This window comes from Carassius carassius, chromosome 2, assembly GCF_963082965.1.
Source record: "Carassius carassius chromosome 2, fCarCar2.1, whole genome shotgun sequence".
NCBI lineage: Eukaryota > Metazoa > Chordata > Actinopteri > Cypriniformes > Cyprinidae > Carassius > Carassius carassius.
The window spans coordinates 39222849-39246003 of record NC_081756.1 but is presented as its reverse complement, the minus strand read 5'-3'; positions in this window follow the sequence as shown (position 1 = coordinate 39246003).

Here is a 23155-nt window from a genome sequence, read left to right as displayed (position 1 = left end):
CTGAGGTGACAGGGAAGTTAAATTATGAGCCTCTCCAACTCCATGAAGAACAGCTACAGTCCTTTTACTCTGTACAGGTCAGAAAGTCTGATGGTCTTGAACTCCTCGTGAAGCAATTTCAACATCAAAGTCATGGCACCAAGCTTCATAGTGGAGCCAGTTTGAGAGGTCATGCAGAGTAGGTACAGTTCCAGGTTTCCGGAACATGTGACGGCGGAACTCAGCTCGTTGCTCAGAAGGAAGTTTACTCACAAGGCGTGCAACATGTGACCCACAATTCAATTCAATGTCACCTTCAGGTCCTAAAGTCTTCAACAAACCCACCAACAACTGTACCTGAAGAGCAAACTTCTGGAATGCAACAGCATCCCCACGCCTTACATCAGGGGCTTCCAGAACACTGGCAATTTTTCTCAATGCTAGTTGGTGGGGCTGACTAAACTTCTCATGGAGGTCCACTATGGTGTCAGTAAATGGGGTAGACGAGTTCGGAAAGGCATCTGCAATCAGCTTAGCTTCATCCAACTTTAAATGGTCTACCAGTATTTGATACTTAAAGAGTTCAGTCCCATCTGGAGGAAGCTAATTCTCTAAAGCAATTCAAAGTCTGGCGAACTTGCTTGGATCTGGCCGGCTGAACTCGGGGATAGTAGGGGTAGGCCCTCTATAGACATACTCTGACCCTGAGGTGTGGGTAAAATGTGGTATATTGGATTCTACTTTAACTGCAGGTGTTAGATAAATTGGCTGAGCTTGAATGGCTCCATATTGGGGAGAGGAAACTGGGATTTGAGCCTGTGAAGGATTTCGATATAAGGACTGTGCAGTTGAGGATAACAACTCTCTGAGGTCTTCAGGTGTTGGAGGCGGAGGTAGCACATCTGGACTTTGAGAATAATACTCAAAAGGAGGCAGATATGCTTGGGAAGATTGAGACTTGGAGGCCTTTGAGTACCTCGGTACCTCTCGTTGGTAGGTAGCTGTGCTGGGTTTTGATAACTTTAAAGTCTCCATGCCCCTTCTCAGTTCTAACTCGGGCTCAGGCCAGGGTGGAAGCTCAGGCCATTCTTTATCATCAGCTGGTGTGGCCTGCTCTGTCTGGTCTACTTGGCAGGAAGGATGGGATGGCAATTTTTGATCTGATCGCACTGGAGGACTATCATAGCTTTTACTTGGACTGAGCTCAGCTCTCAAGGCTTGAGCAACTTTAACTAGTTCTTTGAACTCAGTACAAACTGCTTTCAACTCCATTATGTCATCATGAAAGGCTTGGTGTGTCTGCAGCAGCTGTGCATTCTCTCTGCAAATGGCTTGTAGTTCATTATAGTACTCAGGCTTAGGGTATCTGGGCTGCTGGGCTGACATGAATGACTGAGGTAGGTTTTCACTGTGCTCTGCAGAACTGAAGCTTGGTGATCTCAACCGAGCCATGGCATGCCATGGCATGCAGGGCAGAGGCAGCTTGACCCACAGCACTGTAAGCCTTGGCGGCGAGAGCGGCTGACAGCTTTCAGGCCTTGGGTGAGAGGCGCGGACTATTCCTCCCAGTGGCGGCATTTTGCGGACACAAGTGCACCACAATCGCACTCTCCTGCTGGGGAATGTCGGTGCATTCACCTCCATCGTGATGCTCACAGCTGCCCAGGCAAGCACGGCTGTCAACTCTGTGTCCAATTCGGCAGTGGCGACAACACCCGAGGGGGGCAGCCCCGCCGAATCTTCATCCACAGAGGTCAATAGCCCATCCCTGATGCTGCAATCGACATCTGATCCCCAGGGGTAAACTGAATGACCCGTTGGGACTGCCATAAGACAGCCCAGCAAAATCACCCAGTAGCCGCACAGGACAAACACTGCGGAAGGGGTAAGAGGTCTGTTGGGCGTGGCCCGGAGGAGAAGCTCTCACTGTCACCTTCAAATCTCCCAGAGCACTAACCGACGGTCCTCTGCTCATGGCAGAGAAACTGGAATGGGTAGTAACAGAGGGGTCTGCTCCTTTCCCTTTAAGAAAGGAGAGATGCGATCGCAGCATTGCCATGGTCACACACGCAGTGCGTGCATGTCTATCATAATATAGATGTACTCTGTTTGACAGAAACCTGGCTAAAACCTGATGATTACATTATTTTAAATGAGTCCACCCCCCAAGATCACTGTTATAAACATGAGCCGCGTCTAAAAGGCAAAGGTGGAGGTGTTGCTTCAATTTATAACAACGTTTTCAAGATTTCTCAGAGGGCAGGCTTTAAGTATAACTCGTTTGAAGTAATGGTGCTTCATTTAACATTATCCAGAGAAACAAATGTTAATGATAAATCCCCTGTTATGTTTGTACTGGCTACTGTATACAGGCCACCAGGGCACCATACAGACTTTATTAAAGAGTTTGGTGATTTTACATCCGAGTTAGTTCTGGCTGCAGATAAAGTTTTAATAGTTGGTGATTTTAATATCCATGATGATAATGAAAAAGATGCATTGGGATCAGCATTTATAGACATTCTGAACTCTATTGGTGTTAGACAACACGTTTCAGGACCTACTCATTGTCGAAATCATACTCTAGATTTATTACTGTCACATGGAATTGATGTTGATAGTGTTGAAATTATTCAGCCAAGTGATGATATCTCAGATCATTATTTAGTTCTGTGCAAACTTCATATAGCCAAAATTGTAAATTCTACTTCTTGTTACAAGTATGGAAGAACCAACACTTCTACCACAAAAGACTGCTTTTTAAGTTATCTTCCTGATGTATCCAAATTCCTTAGCATATCCAAAACCTCAGAACAACTTGATGATGTAACAAAAACTATGGACTCTCTCTTTTCTAGCACTTTAAATAAAGTTGCTCCTTTACGCTTTAGGAAGGTTAAGGAAAACAGTTTGACACCATGGTATAATGAGCATACTCGCACCCTAAAGAGAGCAGCCCGAAAAATGGAGCGCAGCTGGAGGAAAACAAAACAAGAGGTATTTCATATTGCTTGGCGGGAAAGTAACATATCCTACACAAAAGCATTAAAAACTGCTAGATCCGATTACTTTTCTTCTCTTTTAGAAGAAAACAAACATAACCCCAGGTATTTATTCAATACAGTGGCTAAATTAACGAAAAATAAAGCCTCAACAAGTGTTGACATTTCCCAACACCACAGCAGTAATGACTTTATGAACTACTTTACTTCTAAAATTGATACTATTAGAGATAAAATTGCAACCATTCAGCCGTCAGCTACAGTATCACATCAGACAGTGCACTATAGAGCCCCTGAGGAACAGTTCCACTCATTCTCTACTATAGGAGAGGAAGAATTGTATAAACTTGTTAAATCATCTAAACCAACAACATGTATGTTAGACCCTTTACCATCTAAGCTCCTAAAAGAAGTGCTTCCAGAAGTCATAGATCCTCTTCTGACTATTATTAATTCCTCATTGTCATTAGGATATGTCCCCAAAACCTTCAAACTGGCTGTTATTAAGCATGTCATCAAAAAACTTGACCCCAAAGAACTAGTTAATTATAGACCAATCTCGAATCTCCTTTTTCTGTCCAAGATACTAGAAAAGGTGGTATCCTCACAATTATATTCCTTCTTAGAGAAAAATGGTATATGTGAGGATTTCCAGTCAGGTTTTAGACCGTATCATAGTACTGAGACTGCTCTCCTTAGAGTTACAAATGATCTGCTCTTATCATCTGATCGTGGGTGTATCTCTCTATTAGTTTTATTGGATCTTAGTGCTGCGTTTGACACAATTGACCACAACATTCTTTTGCATAGACTTGAACACTTCGTTGGCATCAGTTGAAGTGCATTAGCATGGTTTAAATCGTACTTATATGACTGCCATCAGTTCGTAGGAGTGAATGAAGATGTATCCTATCGATCACAAGTGCAGTATGGAGTACCTCAAGGCTCAGTACTAGGGCCGCTACTCTCCACGCTTTATATGTTACCCTTGGGAGATATCATCAGGAAACATGGTGTTAGCTTTCACTGTTATGCTGATGATACTCAGCTCTATATTTCTTCGCGGCCCAGTGAAACACACCAATTTGAAAAACTAATGGAATGCATAGTCGATATAAAAGACTGGATGACGAGTAATTTCTTACTGCTAAATTCTGAAAAAACAGAGGTGTTAATTATAGGACCTAAAAACTCCACTTGTAATAACCTAGAACACTGTCTAAGACTTGATGGTTGCTCTGTCAATTCTTCGTCATCAGTTAGGATCCTAGGTGTGCTATTTGATCGCAATCTTTCCTTAGAAAGCCACGTTTCTAGCATTTGTAAAACTGCATTTTTCCATCTCAAAAATATACCTAAATTACGGCCTATGCTCTCAATGTCAAATGCAGAAATGTTAATCCATGCATTTATGACCTCAAGGTTAGATTATTGTAATGCTTTATTGGGTGGTTGTTCTGCACGCTTAGTAAACAAACTACAGCTAGTCCAAAATGCAACAGCAAGAGTTCTTACTAGAACCAGGAAGTATGACCATATTAGCCCGGTCCTGTCAACATTGCACTGGCTCCCTATCAAACATTGTATTGATTTTAAAATATTGCTTATTACTTATAAAGCCCTGAATGGTTTAGCACCTCAGTATTTGAAAGAGCTCCTTTTACATTATAATCCTCTACGTCTGCTACGTTCTCAAAACTCAGGCAATTTGATAATACCTAGAATATCAAAATCAACTGCGGGCGGCAGATCCTTTTCCTATTTGGCGCCTAAACTCTGGAATAACGTACCTAACATTGTTCGGGAGGCAGACACACTCTTGCAGTTTAAATCTAGATTAAAGACCCATCTCTTTAACCTGGCATAAACATAACATACTAATATGCTTTTAATATACAAATCCATTAAAGGATTTTTAGGCTGCATTAATTAGGTAAACCGGAACCGGAAACACTTCCCATAACACCCTATGTACTTGCTACATTATTAGAAGAATGGCATCTACGCTAATATTTGTCTGTTTCTCTCTTGTTCCGAGGTCACCGTGGCCACCAGATCCAGTCTGTGTCCAGATCAGAGGGTCATTGCAGTCACCCGGATCCAGTACGTATCCAGACCAGATGGTGGATCAGCACCTAGAAAGGACCTCTACATCCCTGAAAGACAGCGGAGACCAGGACAACTAGAGCCCCAGATACAGATCGCCTGTAAAGACCTTGTCTCAGAGGAGCACCAGGACAAGACCACAGGAAACAGATGATTCTTCTGCACAATCTGACTTTGCTGCAGCCTGGAATTTAACTACTGGTTTCGTCCGGTCAGAGGAGAACTGGCCCCCCAACTGAGCCTGGTTTCTCCCAAGGTTTTTTTCTCCATTCTGTCACCGATGGAGTTTCGGTTCCTTGCCGCTGTCGCCTCTGGCTTGCTTAGTTGGGGTCACTTCATCTACAGCGATATCGTTGACTTGATTGCAAATAAATGCACAGACACTATTTAACTGAACAGAGGTGACATAACTGAATTCAATGATGAACTGCCTTTAACTATCATTTTGCATTATTGACACTGTTTTCCTACTGAATGTTGTTCAGTTGCTTTGACGCAATGTATTTTGTTTAAAGCGCTATATAAATAAAGGTGACTTTGACTTTGACCATCCACGAACGTGCCTTCAGCGTGCTGAATGCCCAGACACGGAAGACAACGCTCTTGGCCATTGTCAGAGAACAGGAAACGACTGCATCCAGAAGGACGCGGATGAAACGGCGTCTTTAAAAAGTCGCGAATCGTACGTAATTTGCTCTTTTAGGAAATCTGCTCTCTTAGTTGAAGCGCCCAGGGGAATCACTGAAAGGGACACCGCTGTTTGCGCCGTACCGCCAACCAGAACAGCTTCCCGACACACAGCAGATGAATGGCTTTGTGGAGTATAACAGCTTTCATACAACCACTCGGCTCCGAAGCAACAATCTAATGAGTGAATGCACCTGTCGCCCTTTATACCCATTGGCACGGGGAGTGGCTCAGGTATGTTAAATCCACTAGCCAATTTTCATTGGCGTTTTCTCTTAAACTCAGAGATGATTGGCCTCCCAAGTGAGACCCCATATGTCGTTCGACATAACTCGTAGTGACCGATAGATAGGGAATGATAGTTTCAGTGATAGCATGTACAGTGCTTCTTAAAATATTATGCTAAGGATCGTTTTAACAGCCAGAAAGATGTAATGGATCTAATGTCTACAGGCAAAATATTCCAATCTATTGATGCTTTAAACATAAATGCTCCTTTGCCAATTATTTTTTTTTTTTTGGCACGCGGAACACAAAAATAAATCTGAACAGAAGGCCTAAGTTGATAATTTATTAAAAAAGGTACAAAATATTGTTGCAGGTAACTGGGATAATTGTAATGAATACTTTAAATACAAACTGAAGTCAATGAATATGTCCTCTAACATACAGTTATGACCATTGAAGTGCATCATACATTGTACAGTGATGAGTAAAAAAAAGAACAACCCAAAACAAATCTGCAAACTCTATTATATACTATATTAAGAGGGGCAAGATCTGATTTTGATGCCGTTTGATAAACCACATCACAGTAATGTATAAATGGAAGTATTAGTTGAGAGCCAAGTTTCTTACAAACATTATATTTATAACACTTTTGAGAAGAATAGAACCAAGCAAAGAACCATTTCCAATATTGACTTTGTGCAAAACATGATTAATATGTGATTTAAAAGAAAGGTCAGAATCAAGCCATACACCAAGATACTTTATATGATCAACTTTATGCAATGGAGTACCATCAATACATGCTACAACACAAGTAGTAGATTTGGAATTAAGTTGTCTAGATGTCTAATGTCTAGAACCAAAAATCATAATATATTACTTGTTTTTCTTAAGCACTAATTTATTAGCCAAAAACCACTCTTGTAACATATTAAAATCAGACTGAAGAGATAACTGAATTTGTATAGAATAGAAATTAGAAACATATATGATGGTATCATCAGTATAAATTTGAACCTGACAATATTTGGGTATTAATGGTAAATTATTTACATAAATAGAAAAAAGAAGTGGTCCAGGTATAGAACCTTGAGGCACACCTCTTTGTTGAATCAAAAAATCTGATTTATTCCCATCTATGACAACATACTCTTTTCTATTATGCAAATATGAATTAAACCACAAAACTGTATTTAAAAAAAAAAAAAAAAAACAATAGCATGAGGTTTATCTAAAAAGCAAATAATGGTCAACCAAATCAAAAGAATTAGTTAAATGCAGAAAAATTGCACCTGTGAATCTGTCATGGTCTGAAGCTGAAAACATCATTAGTAAACTTAAGAAGAGCAGTAGTTGTAGAATGATTAGACCTAAAATCAGATTGAGACTACATTACCCATACACACTTGAGTTTTACAAGTGAAAAGCGGATGCGTCGCTTTTGCCGCTGTTAGTGTCAACAGCTCAACGTGGCCGGAGAGGGTGTGTGAAACGCGCACACTCGGCTCGGTAAAAATACAAATACAGTGAACAACACAATATGCTCTCCTGGCTTCAGACTCTGAGTACTAAAAGAACACCGTCAGAAACAGATGACTTGCTGGCTGACATCCCACCAAGCCAGAATGATATCGCTGCAGGTCAGACAAGCTAATGAAATAATGCAGTAGCTCTTTCTAAGGGTATTTTTTCAAAATCCTTTTGCACATTTAATTTATGTTCAGTAGCTCTTTCTAGCTCAAGCAAATCCACAAACTAATAAAAGGATTTATTATTTTTTATAAGGTCGTCTGTTGACTGCTGTATATAAAACCACTTCAATAGTTGTTGTTACCTCAGGGGATGAGGGGAGTCATCAAAAATTTTTTTTTATATATATATATATATATATATATATATATATATATATATATATATATATATATATATATATATATATAGGCTATAATAGAGTACCGGCACCTCTTTTGGGCCACTTAAAGCACTGATTATATGTTTATTGGATGTATTAACAATATTTAACATTTTCTTCCAGAACTGCTTAGGATCTTTTAAATTATAAGAAAAACATTAATTATAATAACTGGACTTTGCATTGCGAGCTTTTGTCTTGCTCAAATTTCTCAAATGCCTATAAACTTCCCAATCAGCATTACTTCTTGTCTGACGAAATGTTGTCCATGCTTTGTCTCTTAGAAAAACCTAATAAGTTCAGAATTAACTAAGGGAAGATGATTGCCCTTGACCCTAACAGTTTTCTAAGGTGCATGTTTATTCACAACATTAGTAAATTCAGTACAGAAAAAAGTCCAGGCATCATGTACATTTGGAATTATATTATATCTCTCTCAATTAATAGAAATCAAGTATCCAATCAAGTAGAGATTGTGTTCAAGAAGTAATTCTAGTAGGCTCAGTAATTAATTGGGTAAGATTTAAACTAGTAATTATATATTTTTTTCTTTATCAGATGACTTATCTAACCAATTCTTATAAAAATCGCCTAATAAAATTTATTCATTTTTACCAAAAGCAGAATTAATGGTGGATATCAGCCAATTAAAGGACTCCACTGGTGAAGAGGGTGGTCTATATATGCTTCCAATAATTACACATTTATTTGAATGAAAAACTACCTTAACAAAAATAAATTCAAAATATAAAGGATCGACCATAGGCATATTCAATCCCGATACAAGACCTATAGAAACATATATAGCCGCATCACCTCCCCTGGAGCACCTATCATATCTATAAATAACATAATTAGTTAAATAAATTTCATTATCTGAAACAATGCTATTAAGCCATGTTTCAGAAAGAGTGATAATATCAGGCTTATTTATATCAACCCACACAAGAAGTAAATCAATTTTACATACCAAACTTCTGATATTCAAATTAATAATTTTTAATCCCTTAGCCTTATCCAGCCAAAAAAGTAATTAAAAATAATACTGTCACTGATCAAACATAGATAACCGAATCCAAAATCCATTACAGCTAGGGGTACAAAAAAATAAAAAATAAAATAACAACAGAACATACAGACAAAACACACTTATAAACAAAACATACACACAGAGAAACTATCACACCCTTCAAGAGTGACCCAGCTGCCCCCGACCCCATTATCCAGATAGAACAAATAAAAACAGTTTTAATCAACTCAACTGAAACATCATACATAATAGTTGTAACAGTAACTTTGAAATATATATATATATATATATATATATATATATATATATATATATATATATATATATATATATATATATATATATATATATATAAATAACAAGCAGTAACATAGGGATGTATTACAAAATTCAATGGTCAAAAAGAACAAATATATAATGAATATTTTAAATTACAAAACAACCAAAAATTCAAGCATCAGCCTCACCTCAAAAGAGCCATTATCCTGTAGGCATCGACAGGCAGGCATCGAAGGGTCTGGGGCCTCATTTATAAAGCGTGCGTACGCACAAAACGGGGCTGGAAACGTACGTACGCCAGTTCCCACGCAAAGGTTGTGATCTATAAAAAACAAACTTGACGGGAGAATGTGCGCACCTTTAAGCAAACTTTGAGCCGTGCGTACGCACATTCTGGAGACAAAGGGAATTGGCGACACCGATGGTGAGGTCGTGAACTGAAGTTAGATTGTAGAAAATAAATGTGAGAAGAACGATTATAAGAATGAATGACATTTAATTTTCACTCCATTTCATACGTTATATCCACATTATCATGAAGATTAAATCCAACAGTGTTATTTGTGCCGATTGTTTTAGGCTATATACATCTAGTAAAATCCAAACGTAATTCAAAATGTATTAAAAGTAAAATAAAATAATAATCAGCGCTGCCTTACAGTCACATTGTCCACAACGGGAGCACAGGAGGACATGGCGCGATACATGTGATAGCCTACAGAATAGCATGAAATACCCTTTTATTAGAGAACTGCAGAACACAGTGTAAAAAGGAAATATTTTCCTTAATGTACATAGCCTATATCATAAAATGTCAAAGTCTGCAAATACAGTCATGAAGCACAATCGCTACTCATCATCGGTCCTAACTATTACGGTGTTCATTACAAAACCGTCAAGAAGCATGTGTTCACTATAACATTTTCGTCTTAAATTTTCACCCACAAATTAATTAAGTGATTTTGTCAAGGTGTTAACGATCAGTCTATTTGCTAGAAACATATAAATTCTCCGGTGACCCGGGTATGTAATGCTTCATGATGGCACTCCTGGCACTGTTGGAGGATTACGCTAATGGCAGAATAAGGAGAGAACGAGTTTTCAGGGACCATGATGATTTCCTGGCCCATGATGATGACTGGCTAATAAGCCGATTTAGATTCCCTAGAGCTGTGCTCTTGGATCTATGTGCTGAATTGGGTCCAGTATTAGAGAGGGCAACACGCCGGAACCATGCCATCCCAGTCCAAATACAAGTCCTCACCACTCTGGGGTTCTTGGCAACCGGCTGTTTCCAGCGGGAATTGGCAGACAGGTAAATTAATAATATAAAAAAACTATAAGTAATCCTCAAATTTGTCTCTAAGACCTTTTTGTATATGAAATAATTCTATTGGAATCTATCATCTCACCCTGTAGGTCTGGTATATCACAGCCGTCCCTGAGTGCCATAATATCTGTCGTTTTAAATGGTATACTTAATATGGTTAGTCGATACATCAGGTTCCCCTACACTGTGCGAGAACAGGCCGAAATTAAAACGCAATTTGCAGCAATGTCTGGTTTCCCAAATGTAATCGGCGCAATTGACTGCACTCATGTTGCTATAAGGGCACCATCTGAAAATGAATTTGCTTATGTTAATAGAAAGCATGTGCATTCTATTAATGTGCAAATCATATGTGACTCCAACATGACCCTCACAAACATTGTGGCACGCTGGCCTGGTTCAACACATGATTCCTTTATCTTGACACATAGCAGTGTAGGGAACAGACTAAATGCAGGCGCAGTACGTGATGGCTGGCTTCTTGGTGAGTTTAACAATATTAAAAAGTAGAAACCGTAACAATTTTGTTTTTAATATAATTATAACCTGCAGGCGACAGTGGCTACCCCCTGAGACGCTGGCTCCTCACCCCATTTTTAAACCCGCAGAGCGCAGAGGAAACTCATTATAACGAGGTCCACTCTCGTGCCCGCGCAGTTGTGGAGCGTGCCATCGGCATCCTGAAATGCAGATGGCGTGCTCTGGATGCCTCGGGTGGCAGACTTTTATACCATCCAGCAAAAGTGTGCAAGATTGTCAGGGCGTGTGGTGTTTTGCACAATATAGCACTGAGAAACGGTATTCCTCTCCCTCCTGATCTCCCTCTACCCCAGCATTACGACCCCGAGCCACAGCCCCCTGGCCGACAAGAGGGATATCAACGAGGTGCAAGAATCCGTGAGGATGTCATGCGGCGTTTGTAAAGAAAGACAAAACTCAAGGTTCATGTTTTAACTGCATCTTTTAATGATTGTGCAATTTCTTGCATCACTTCTCTCATCTGCCGTAGCTCATCTGCAACCCTGTTGACAGCGTTTATTGTCTCTCGCTGTAACTGCAGGACTGCGTCAGTGAGTACCCGACCACTTTTGGACGTGCCAGACGCAGAAGGGGCACTGCTTTGAGCCGGACGCTGTGCATCTGCATCTGAGAACCCCTCACCCTGAACCTCCTGTTCATTTACAGCTTCAGACTCCGGAAGGACTGGAGGACAAACAATTGGCAACATTTATCCATTTATCACCCCACACACTCAAATGTACAGCGTTAATGATTAAAAATCGGTTTAACCTTGCTCCTCTGTGGTTTCAGTCACGTCAGTGTCTCCCTCCTTTTCCGACACAATACCACACACGCTGACCTCCCCAATTATAGCCGCGATTTTGCTGTCCACTGATGTGAGATCAGCTGTACATGGGCCCCCACCAGTTGCAGCCACGCTCTGGCGGTGGGAGGACAGTTTTCTCTTTGCCTCCACCTTGAATGAATGAGAATCTTTATTTCACATATTTTGCATACTGTAAGCACATGTAAATAAAACTTTTTGAAAATCAATATTGCTATTTATATAGGTATATAGCCTAATAAAACACAAATGTAATATGTTGGTAAAAAAAAAATTTGTATACCTTCAGGTCGGACCATTTTTTCTTTAATTCTGCAACTGTCCGTTCTGTCCCACTGACACAATTGACGGCAGAAGCAATACTTTGCCACTCGCACTGCTTCTTTTTATTAGTGACCCCACTGCTGTGGCCACCAAATAACACAGTTTTCCGAGCCTCCACCTCCCCTACAAGTGTTTCAATCTCAGTATCTGAGAAATTACGTTTTTTTCCTCTTTTCTCACCTGTCGCCATTATTAAAATTAGGCTAACAGAAATGCACGTTTTCACTTTCTTGGATTAATTAATTGGCGGGTCGCATGCCAGTTTTCCAGGTATATATGGGATTCCACTCTCATTTACATGCTGATCAGCAATCATGAGGTGATTTGCATTGACTATTTATGGTTAAAAATGGGCGTGTACAGGGCGGGATATGAGGCTGGTTCACGTACGCACATCTGCGGGTGATCTGTGATTTATAAAGGGAACATTGCTTACAGGTGTGCGTACGCACGGTTTTATAAATCGGAATATTTTTTGGCGTACGCCATTTTTGGCTTTTGGGCGCACGTAAACTTTTAGTAAAGATCCTACGCATAGTTTTATAAATGAGACCCCTGGTCTTTTTTATGTTATTTGACTAAACTTTTATTATATTACAGTACTTATGTATTTTTTTAACACGTAGAGTGCCATATAAATAATTATCACAACACTGGTAAGGCTTATTCAGATTTTCTCATTCTCTGAATTATTATTCTAAAAATAAAAACATTTCAGAAATTAATTAAAATATAATTATATTTTAAATGTGATGTAAATATTTTTTTTCTACAATAGCAATAGTGTTTACAACAGCAAGACCACTTTAGCCTGTAAACTCAATAATATCTCTCTGGAAATAAATGTAAAAATATCAATGTCAATAAAAAATGCATAATATACCTGACATCAAAGTGCAGTGTGAAGGATATGAATAACAAATGTAGCCTGACATTTGTTTACATTGCAAAGGTGTTCAATTTTAGACAACTACAACAGTAATAATAATATTAATCACTATATTCCAGTGTATCAGTTTTTTAATGTTTTGTTTCAATATTTAAGGTGGACTTATTGATTAGGTGCAAGAGTAGTAGTGATGGTTAAAATAATAGATTAATGCTGAGCGTTGTTCCTAGATGGACAGAGAGTAATAGATCAGATGAGGAGATGGAGATAGAGGAAGAAAAAGAGGGAAATGTAGAGGCACAAGTGACAGAAAGAGTGCAGGTAACAGCAAGCCAGGAGACAGAGGCTGGTAAGAAAGAGGAACATGTAGAGGCATGAGCGTTTTCTATAGTTTTTACTATAACCGCTGTTCTTTATTATTCTGTAGAACAGAGAAGAAAAAGCCATCAGGTTGGGACAATTTAAGACATTTCAGTTTCTAATCCCAGAGCTATTATTATTTTAAACTTAAAATTGTCTTCTCTATTGTTTCTTTTTCAAAACTGCATCAAAGCGTTTGATGCTGTATCAATACATAATCATCCATATCGATACGCGAATCAGCAAGGAATGCATCACAATATATTTCTGTATTGATATTTTGAACAGCTTCATTTAAAGTCTTGTTCCATGTGCCCCTTTTATACTTTGAGCACCCGCCCCTCCAAAGGTCTCTTCATGGCCCGGCTCAGAGGGAGTGTCAGCCAAGTTAAAAAAGTTAACTGCTTAAGTAATTTGTGGATTAATGCTTATTGGAGACGTGAACCGTTTCAAACGATTCAGTTCGATTTGGTGAATTGGTTCAAGAAGATCCGGTTACATCGGGTGATTCGTTCGTGAACCGGATATCACTACACTGCAGTGAACGCGCTCACAACAGACCGGAAGAGAAGACAATGCTGAATAAAGTCATAGTTTTTGTTATTTTTGGATCAAAATGTATTTTCGATGCTTCAAATAATTCTAACTGACCGTCTGATGTCACATGGACTACTTTGAAGATTTTTTTCTTACCTTTCTGGACATGGACAGTATAACGTACACACAGTTTCAATAGAGGGACTGAGAGCTCTTGGACTAAATCTAAATTAACTTAAACTCTGTTCAAAAGATAAACAGAGGTCTTACGGGTTTGGAAAAACATGGGGGTCATTAATGACATAATTTAAATTTTTGGGTGAACCAACCCTTTAAAGTTTGAGCATTGTTTGCAAACTGCAATTGAATTAAAATTAATTAAAAACAAAGTAGTTGATATGCTGTGTTGTTTTTGTTGTTTAGTAGCAGTAATATGCAGTTATTAGCCGTGTCCACTGTATTTTTTGTTGGTTTTCATGAGACCCCCCCCCCACCCCTTGAAATGACCAGGACCCCCCATTGCCCCCCCCAATCAAAACTGTCTGGAGCTGCCACTGTTCGTATGCTGGGTGCACATCCTGATTTTGCCAAGTCCTCGTTGTCCTGAGACCAATATTTTTTTATGATGACCCTGGGACATAAAATTCCTCATCCAATCAACGTTTATGATGTCATCACTATGTGCGCCCCACAGAGTCCGCCAAAATAACAGTAAGGCCCCTTACAAATTCCAAAAAAAAAAAAAAAAAAAAAAACAGCGGCTGCAAGCACCGTGATACCAGTGAAGATCGCAAGTAAAAAGGTAAGACTACAACTTTTTCATTTATCCTATGAATTTATATTATTTTATTAAAAATAGTACAATTCATATTTGTTTTTAGATTTGTGTTATTTTCACCACCGAAGTTTTAACGTTAGTTTGCATTGGAAAGTTAGCCTAAATAGCCGTTCCTACTAGTCCAGACTTATGTACCTCACTGTTAACTTTCTGGCTCCGGTTAAAACAATCTAATAAACATTGTTTTTAAATTTATTTTATATTTTATAGTGTGCCAAACTATAAAAAGGCTGCGATTAAATAGTGGCCGTATTGCGAGCTTATTTTCTGCCGGTTTAGCGCTCGGACTGCCGCCACCACAAATTTTCCTAATATTTCTGTCGTTAGCATATACCAGAGCCATATAGAGAAAGAGTTGCGACAACTCCATTGACTCCAATGAAACGCTTTTTTTACAGCAATGGCGGCTCGTGGAGCCTCTCAATAGTTCCCGGAAGTAGCAGCAAACCGATGCCGTGCCGTAGAGATGCAGCAGAACAAACCGTTTGCGACGCACTTTTAAAAGGTAAGACGTTTAAATAATACGATTGTAAATTATTAGTACATCTTAATAACAATAAACTGTAAGTTAAAACCTTCTAGTAGATTATAACTCATTAAATGAGTAGATTTAAGGGATGTTATCAGATAATTAACAGATTAGGCTAGGATTGTAACGTTAGCTGAATAAAGTTAGTAACGAACACCCTATTAATTGTCAAATCTGTTCTCTTAATTCAGTTTCATCCATCATCTTTGGAATTAGAGAAAAGCAGTCTAAAATTTTTTTTTTTCTGGGTGGGGAAAGTTAGCTAACGTTAAATAGCCTATTAGTTCAATATTAACGTTTGACCGCGTGTGACAGCGGTAACTGGAAGTGCTAAAATTAGGTTATAAAGTTTGTTCCTTATTACACGTATTAAATAATTAAAATCCTTAATAATAAAATGCACCCTATTGATGTAAATTTAGAGTGAATTGAGTTTGCAAAAACATGGGTGTAGTGTTTTTAGTCATTGTGATTCATTGACTATTACCTGTCTATATTATATAACCTATCTATATTATAATACTACTGTATTATATACTTAAACTTGTTAGTGTATAAAAGTAACATACTGTAACATTCTGTGGGTGCTGGTAGGTGGAGGATGAGTGGTGCCACTGGACTGTTCTGTGAAGGAGCATCAGTGAGGATGCAGGTCAGGAGTGCTGAGGGGACCATTTTTTTTTTAAAGCTGCATTTTCATTCTTTATTTTTCTTAGTGCTGCCTTTGCATTGTTTGATATTTTTTTTCTTGTCTCTTTAATTTTTTTAATAGACCCAGGTAACTGGCTGATGGTTCACTGGAATGCTGACTGGCTGCTGACTAACTTGCTGCTGGCTGACTGAGTAGTGTCAGCTGTCCCTGTCTCTCCTCTCTAGCCATGTCCTCTATTTCTGCACTGTCACTTTCCCTTCTCTAAGTGTCCTCATTCATTTTTTCCACAACCTTTGAAACTGATAGAGGCAGAATACATGGAATTGCTAATTTTAAATATTGAAAATATCACATCACTTCAAAATTAGAAATATTACTTCAACTAGTACGAGTTTGTACTTATTATATATGTATCACCTGAAATAATATAGCTGTAATCAGCAGCGATTTGCTGTATGTTTACAGGTCTAGGGGTGCATCGTGGAGCAGGGGCACTCCTTTTTTTGACCACAAAGGTTGTCGGAATAGCACCTGGTCTCAGCCTACTCTTTAATTTTTTGGTCATGACAAATTGGTTTTCCTCAAAATGTGCCTGCAGAGTGACTTGAGTTTAGTTTTCACACACAACTTTTTTTTTTTTTTTTTTTTTTTGTCTACCCACATATTAAATGCACAGTTATAGGTAACACTGATGACTCCCTGCAATGTCTCAGCTCCCTGGGTTTAAATAAATTTAAGTATACTGTAATTACCTAACAATTTTTTGTTGTTGTTGTAATTTTTATTTATATTTAGATTGCTGCTGCTGACTTGATCCAACCATTATTTTCTCCTCTCCATGTCAGCGGGGAAGCCATACATTCGCACACCTTCCTCTGACCGACTGGAGCATCCCCATGCAGCACAGCAAACCATGGTGGAGACTATGCAAGGACTACATGAAAGAAAGGACACATACAAAATGCTTGGCATGCTATTAAATTTATTAAAAATGTATAAATGAATAGCTGTAAATAGTTAATTGCATTTATTTCAATAAAAATACAAAGAAAAAGTCATCTCGTAATATATAATTACAATTTAAAATAACCGTTTTCTATTTTAAAATGTAATATACTCATGTGATGCCAAGCTGAATTTTCAGCATCATTACTTTTGAATGGCAGTGTACATGTTTGTATACGAGTATGCCTGAATATATTGTGTATATTAATAAGTACATAATTATATTAATATATGTAATTGTAAGAATTGTAAACAATAAGCTTCATTTTACATTTACTTAAAATGCTTATTACTGCTGCTAACAGTATAGTGCAGTGCAAGCTGAAAATCAACTGTCACCAGCCTGTCTGCACTATCTAAAAGTCATCAATATGACATTAGTTAACATGAGATCAGTGAAAAAAATAACAATATGTAACGTAAGGCAACCGCAACCCATGTTTATACAACTTAACGTTAGCCTGAAATAAGTTTTTAAAATAACGGTAAGTTAATTGAACACTAATCCTCAAAAATTACCTGATTTGATATTTTAAAAACAACATCGCTATAACTACATATTCATGCTACATACATATGTCGGTGTGTTGTATAAATATATAAAATAAATGCATTTATTGACTCCTTATTACCAGAAATCGCAGTTTTGTCACTCTACTCTTATCAGTTTGAATGGCCGCCAACGCACTTCCTGGAACTATCTGAAGTCTACATGAATCACGTGACAACCAAACATTTCGAACTTTCGTTGTCGCAACTCTCTCTCTCTATGGCTCTGGCATATACATCACTGTGCCATTGCCCGTTTGCGTTTCATTGTGTCCAGTTGCATTCAAAGACAAATGGCTGAAATGTGGAAAAAAAAAACAGCGCTAGTTTGCTCGCCGCACTGACCACTCAGCTTGGTCCACCATCAGACAGTACTGCGATTCGCTGCGAGATCCAGGTAGAAGAGATTTATTACTGATCTATTACTGTAATAATCTGTGAACACTGATTTATTATGTTACATATGAATATGATGACCACAAGTCATCACTGATTTATTCTGTTATTTATGAATATGATGACCTCAAGTCATCACTGATTTATTCAGTTACATATGAATATGATGACCTCAAGTCATCACTGATTTATTCCGTCACATATGAATATGATGACCTCAAGTCATCACTGATTTATTCTATTATATATGAAAATGATGACCTCAAGTCATCACTGATTTATTCTGTCACATATGAATATGATGACCTCAAGTCATCACTGATTTATTCTGTTATTTATTCTTTTAAACAGGTTTTGCACTCATCTTGTTTTCTTTATGACTGTAGTGATGTTTTTATGCACTAGTCAATAGCACATTTGTTGTAGATGATGTTACAAAATTTTGTGTATGACTTTCTATACAGATGACAGCAACCCATTGGCCCAAATCTCTTTGCCTGCATCAGATACTGCAGCACACTCAGGTAACTGTTTTGTTATTGACTGGTTGGATCTCTTGCACCAGTTGTTATGAAGTCTCATTTAGATTATCTCTCACATTTATGTCTTGTGTTTAACGCAGCTGACCCAAACCTGTTAGTCGAGCCCTCTAGATCTGATGAAAGCTCTGCACTACAAAAGGGTAACTTTTCAAATTCTTGCATTTGACTGACCTAACTGAACTTTGACTAAACCTCATTTACACTATTACAGTTACTTCACCTGGCATAGCCATTTTCAACCCTAAGTTTTCAATTCATATTTGATGACTCAGTGTAAACACTATGCACTCTAAAGCCAAGAAATTGCAGGCCAAAACAAAGCCCTAGTTCTCATATATGGTCTGTTTGTTGTTATTTTCTCTAGTGGTCAACCGATATATCGTCAAGAGCGATATATTGGTCGATATTTGTCATTTTTCATATCAGAAATCATGTCAGAAAAGGAGTGTCTGAGTTTAGTTTGTTTATGTGTTAGACACAAGTATTGTTTGTTTAGAAACAAGTGTTGTTAGCTAGTAATCACATACTGTCCCACTTTTGTAAACCTGTGATGTTGACATGGGTTCTGACATATTTTTGAACAGAAGAGAAAGTTATATCAGAGACAATTTATAAGAGACATGCCACTTCCTCAATCCTCAATACAACTATATAAGGAAAACCCGTAACAGCAAAGATGGCGGTTGTATACACATGTCCTGCCCCTCCCGCTGGAAAGCCAATCATCTGCTTTTAACAGTCATGCCGGAAACATTTAACCCTATCGTCTAGTTCCACTGATGTATGTGCACAGTTCAGGAACCCTTGCGCATGCATAGTAAAGGTATAACCTGTGGAGAAAAAGGCGTTTTAAACCTTATTTTGAGGTAAAGTCATCAAACTTTTTCAGCAATTTTTATCATATTTCACTGCTGTTTCTGTACATGCAGTTTTTATGTCCCAGTGACCAGTGAAAGTGCAGTTCTGACTCTATGCCCATTCATTTAGATAGGATCCTGGTCTTGTTAGTCTGAAATAGCTGCCCGGAGGCATTGCCAAGATGGCAGCCGAGTTGCACGACTTAAAGGACCTAAAAAGCCTAAAAGGACTTTGTTTATATCCATGTTGGAGGCTATAGGTAAACCTGTAGCCTGTTGCAGCGAGGAAGAGATGGAGGAAACCAAGGAGGAAGAGAGTCATAAGCACAATGGAGAAAGACATAGGGAACACGAGGGAGTGCAGGAAAAAGAAAAGAAAGTGTATAAAGTTTTAGGAAGGCTAACAGCACAAGGAAAGACCTACCAGGTAGATGAAGATGAGCTGAAGAGAAGGGTCAAAGGAGAAAACATGTCCACAAACGTGTTCAGAGTGTTAATAAGGGTTTGTATTGCATACATTTACGTATAAAAGCACAAAGGTAGTTATAAGATGTAGTGGCCAAATAAAATAGTTTCAGGGCTGCAAGTTAATAAGAAGCATAAATATCACTGTTTTTTTTAAATGCAAGGTGCATCATCTTGGATTATTAGTGGTCACAAATCATACAAAGTTTGCCACATTGCCTCTCATGGCAATTTATTATGGGTGTAACGGTACGTGTATTCGTACCGGACCGTTTCGGTACAGGGCTTTCGGTACGGTGCACGTGTGTACCGAATGACGGAATGCAATATTTTGTGCGCGGAACATAAGTACATTTTCGTGTTTCCAAACGAACATATTTAGTGGCGGAAGTCTCCGCGTTCAGTGCAAATCGTGCCCTGCAGCTGATTCTAAGGCCGGCGACACACTGGATGCGTGGCGCAAGCGTCTCAGCTGCGTGGCGTGTCCGTTTTTAATTCGGCTCAACAGGTTAGAGCTTGCAGACTGCCTGCGTGAGACGCGCATCTCAGGAAAACGCGTGCATGCTAGAAATAGAACCAACGCCTATTTTTCACGCGACACACAAGTGTGTTGGAAGCGTTTCCAGGCAAAATCGAATAGGAAAATATGTTTATTTGTCATTTTGTACACAAATACATATTAATTCATGACACTTTGATGTTTGAAAGTCTATAGGTTGACATAAATTCAGATATAAATGTAATTTAAAAAATAAATTAATAATTATTGATTTTCAAATATTGCACCTGTCAAACATAGTCTATTTTCCCGTCAATACTGTTGACGGTGTCCTTTATCAGTAGGCTTTATATTTATGCTCAACATGAAGTATAGATATTGTTGTCATGAAGACAACAGCCTGGTCCGTCGGCGGTCTCCCTCTATGTCACCTACAGCAGCAGCAGTACGCCAGAGCCGTGTCAGGCACGGTTCTGGTGAAGCAGGCCTACAAGCTGGGATTGGTAATGCTGCACTGTAATCATATTTATTTATTTATATCTTTCATTATATTGTATTATATGATATTGGTTTGAGACTGAGAGTATTTTATTTAGTGGAGAACTTTGCAGCAGTATTTTATTTCTTATTCTATTTTTATTTTATATATATTTTAAAAAAAAGTTTATAGTAATAAACAACCTGCAGTTTAATGTTTGCATTTCTTTCCCTTACTGTACCGAAAATGAACCGAATCGTGACTTTAAAACCAAGGTATGTACCGAACCGTGATTTTTGCGTACCGTTACACCCCTACTATTTATAGAATACATGAGTGATATTTAGAAAGCTCTCTGCTCACATGCTTTGCATCTGTGACACTGTACTTGTTTATACATAGGTTGGCAAAAAAGATGTTCCACCCCATGTGCTGCAGCAGCCTAGAAAGGCAAAGACAAAGGTGACGATAGTCAGCACTTTAACAGAGGGAGAGGCGGAAGACCTTGCCAAGGGGTTTGGTATGGCACTGACCAAACATGTGCCAAAAGACAAACTACTTTCCGGGATACCTGAAGAGGACATCCCAGCAACACTGTAAGTATGTCTGTGTAAGCTCTTTTTCTTCCTCTGTTTGGTATCATGTCTTATAATATATTGGTGGCTGCACCTTTATTTATTTTCTATGAGGAAAACATCCAGGAGTGAGTTAAGATGTGACACTGTATATCAGTATTTATTTTCCCAAAAAAGATTAATTAATTATTGTGTTCAGCCTGACATCCTTTTTGAAAAATAATGATTTTTAAACTCATGTCTGCTTTGCTGAACATTTAAATACATTTTAAAGACTGGGCATCTTGAATGTTGTTTTAGTGTAAGACCACTGGCAAAAGTTCCTTGCTTTTAAGGGCCAGATTTACTAAGGGTTTAGCACAAACCCTCTATTGGCATTAAAATCTTACAGAGTTTAAGTTTTTATTTGCGCACAGTGAAAAAATAGCACTTTTTGGAGATGTTTTAGTTCTTTGTTAAACTTAATTGGCCTAATGTGCATTTCATTCTTGCATTACCATAGTACAAATCTTTTTAGCCTGTCAACTAGTCCCTGTATCAAGAAGTCAGTTAATCAACTAGAGAGCAAAATATTTAATGGCTTTTGTGATTTATAACAGAAAACGGATGATAGCAGCTCAAGTAACATGAACATTTAAAAATGTTTTGCAGGAGGACCATTGAACAAATGAAGATTAATGTGCAAAACCTTGGCCCTGAGTCAGAGCTGGATTTGGCCACTCACCACTTTGGGCCTACAGCAGCTGATTTTTTCTTTTCCTTTTTAGAGGACTGTATGAAAAAAAATCAGCACCCATAAGGGGCACACATATACTAATGTGGAAGCCATCAGCTCAGATTTGTAAACAAAAACAGGAAAGTTCAGATTACTTGATCACAATTTGATGTTTATTTCATTTAGACAAATACAAAATATTTTTTTTTTATTTTTGTGGTCAGTTGTTTTATAGTAAATATTTGTTGGATTACTGAAGGTAACAGAGATGTATTAGATAACAAATACAAAGTTTGATAAAAATGGCAAAAATATGCACTTGAATAAAACATTTATTTTAAACCTTGTCCCTGTTCTTTTGACCAAGAGATATTAAATCCTGAATATGCTTGACTAGCTCTTGACTAATGTTTTCTAAGTGGCCCTCAGAAGAACTTTGATGGGTCATGACCTGAATGAATGGTGTAAAGCCTTTCGACTATAACCAGTTTGTTGAGCCAGTCTGTCCTCTTTTTAAAGGAAACATAGGCCTTGCATCCTTTGGCACATCGACTTCATTGCGTGCATGCTCTAGACCGTTTGCATTAAAACAAGAAATATCAATTTTATTGATTTTGCAGACTTGCAGAATTCACAGTCCTGAAGTTGGCATCTTTGGAGGTGTTTATGGTAGTGAGTCTTTGCTGTATAAATTCAAAGGCATCTAAATCCTTTTCTAAAACATGGACTGTTATATCGGTCTCTTTTTTGTTTCCTTTAAAGCGCTCCTCTTTGTAGACTTTTGTTTTTATGAATTCCTCCATCTGATGTCGAAAGCAAAGGTACCCAAACAATTAGACTAAACATCAATAATGTAAAGTTAAAATCCATTATAATCTCAAGAAAACAATGCTGTAACTTCTTCTAAACAGATTTAAAACAGTAATAATACATTAACATTCATATGATGACTTTAATAACAGACAGAATAAATCAGTGATGACTTGAGGTCATCATATTCATATGTGACAGAATAAATCAGTGATGACTTGAGGTCATCATATT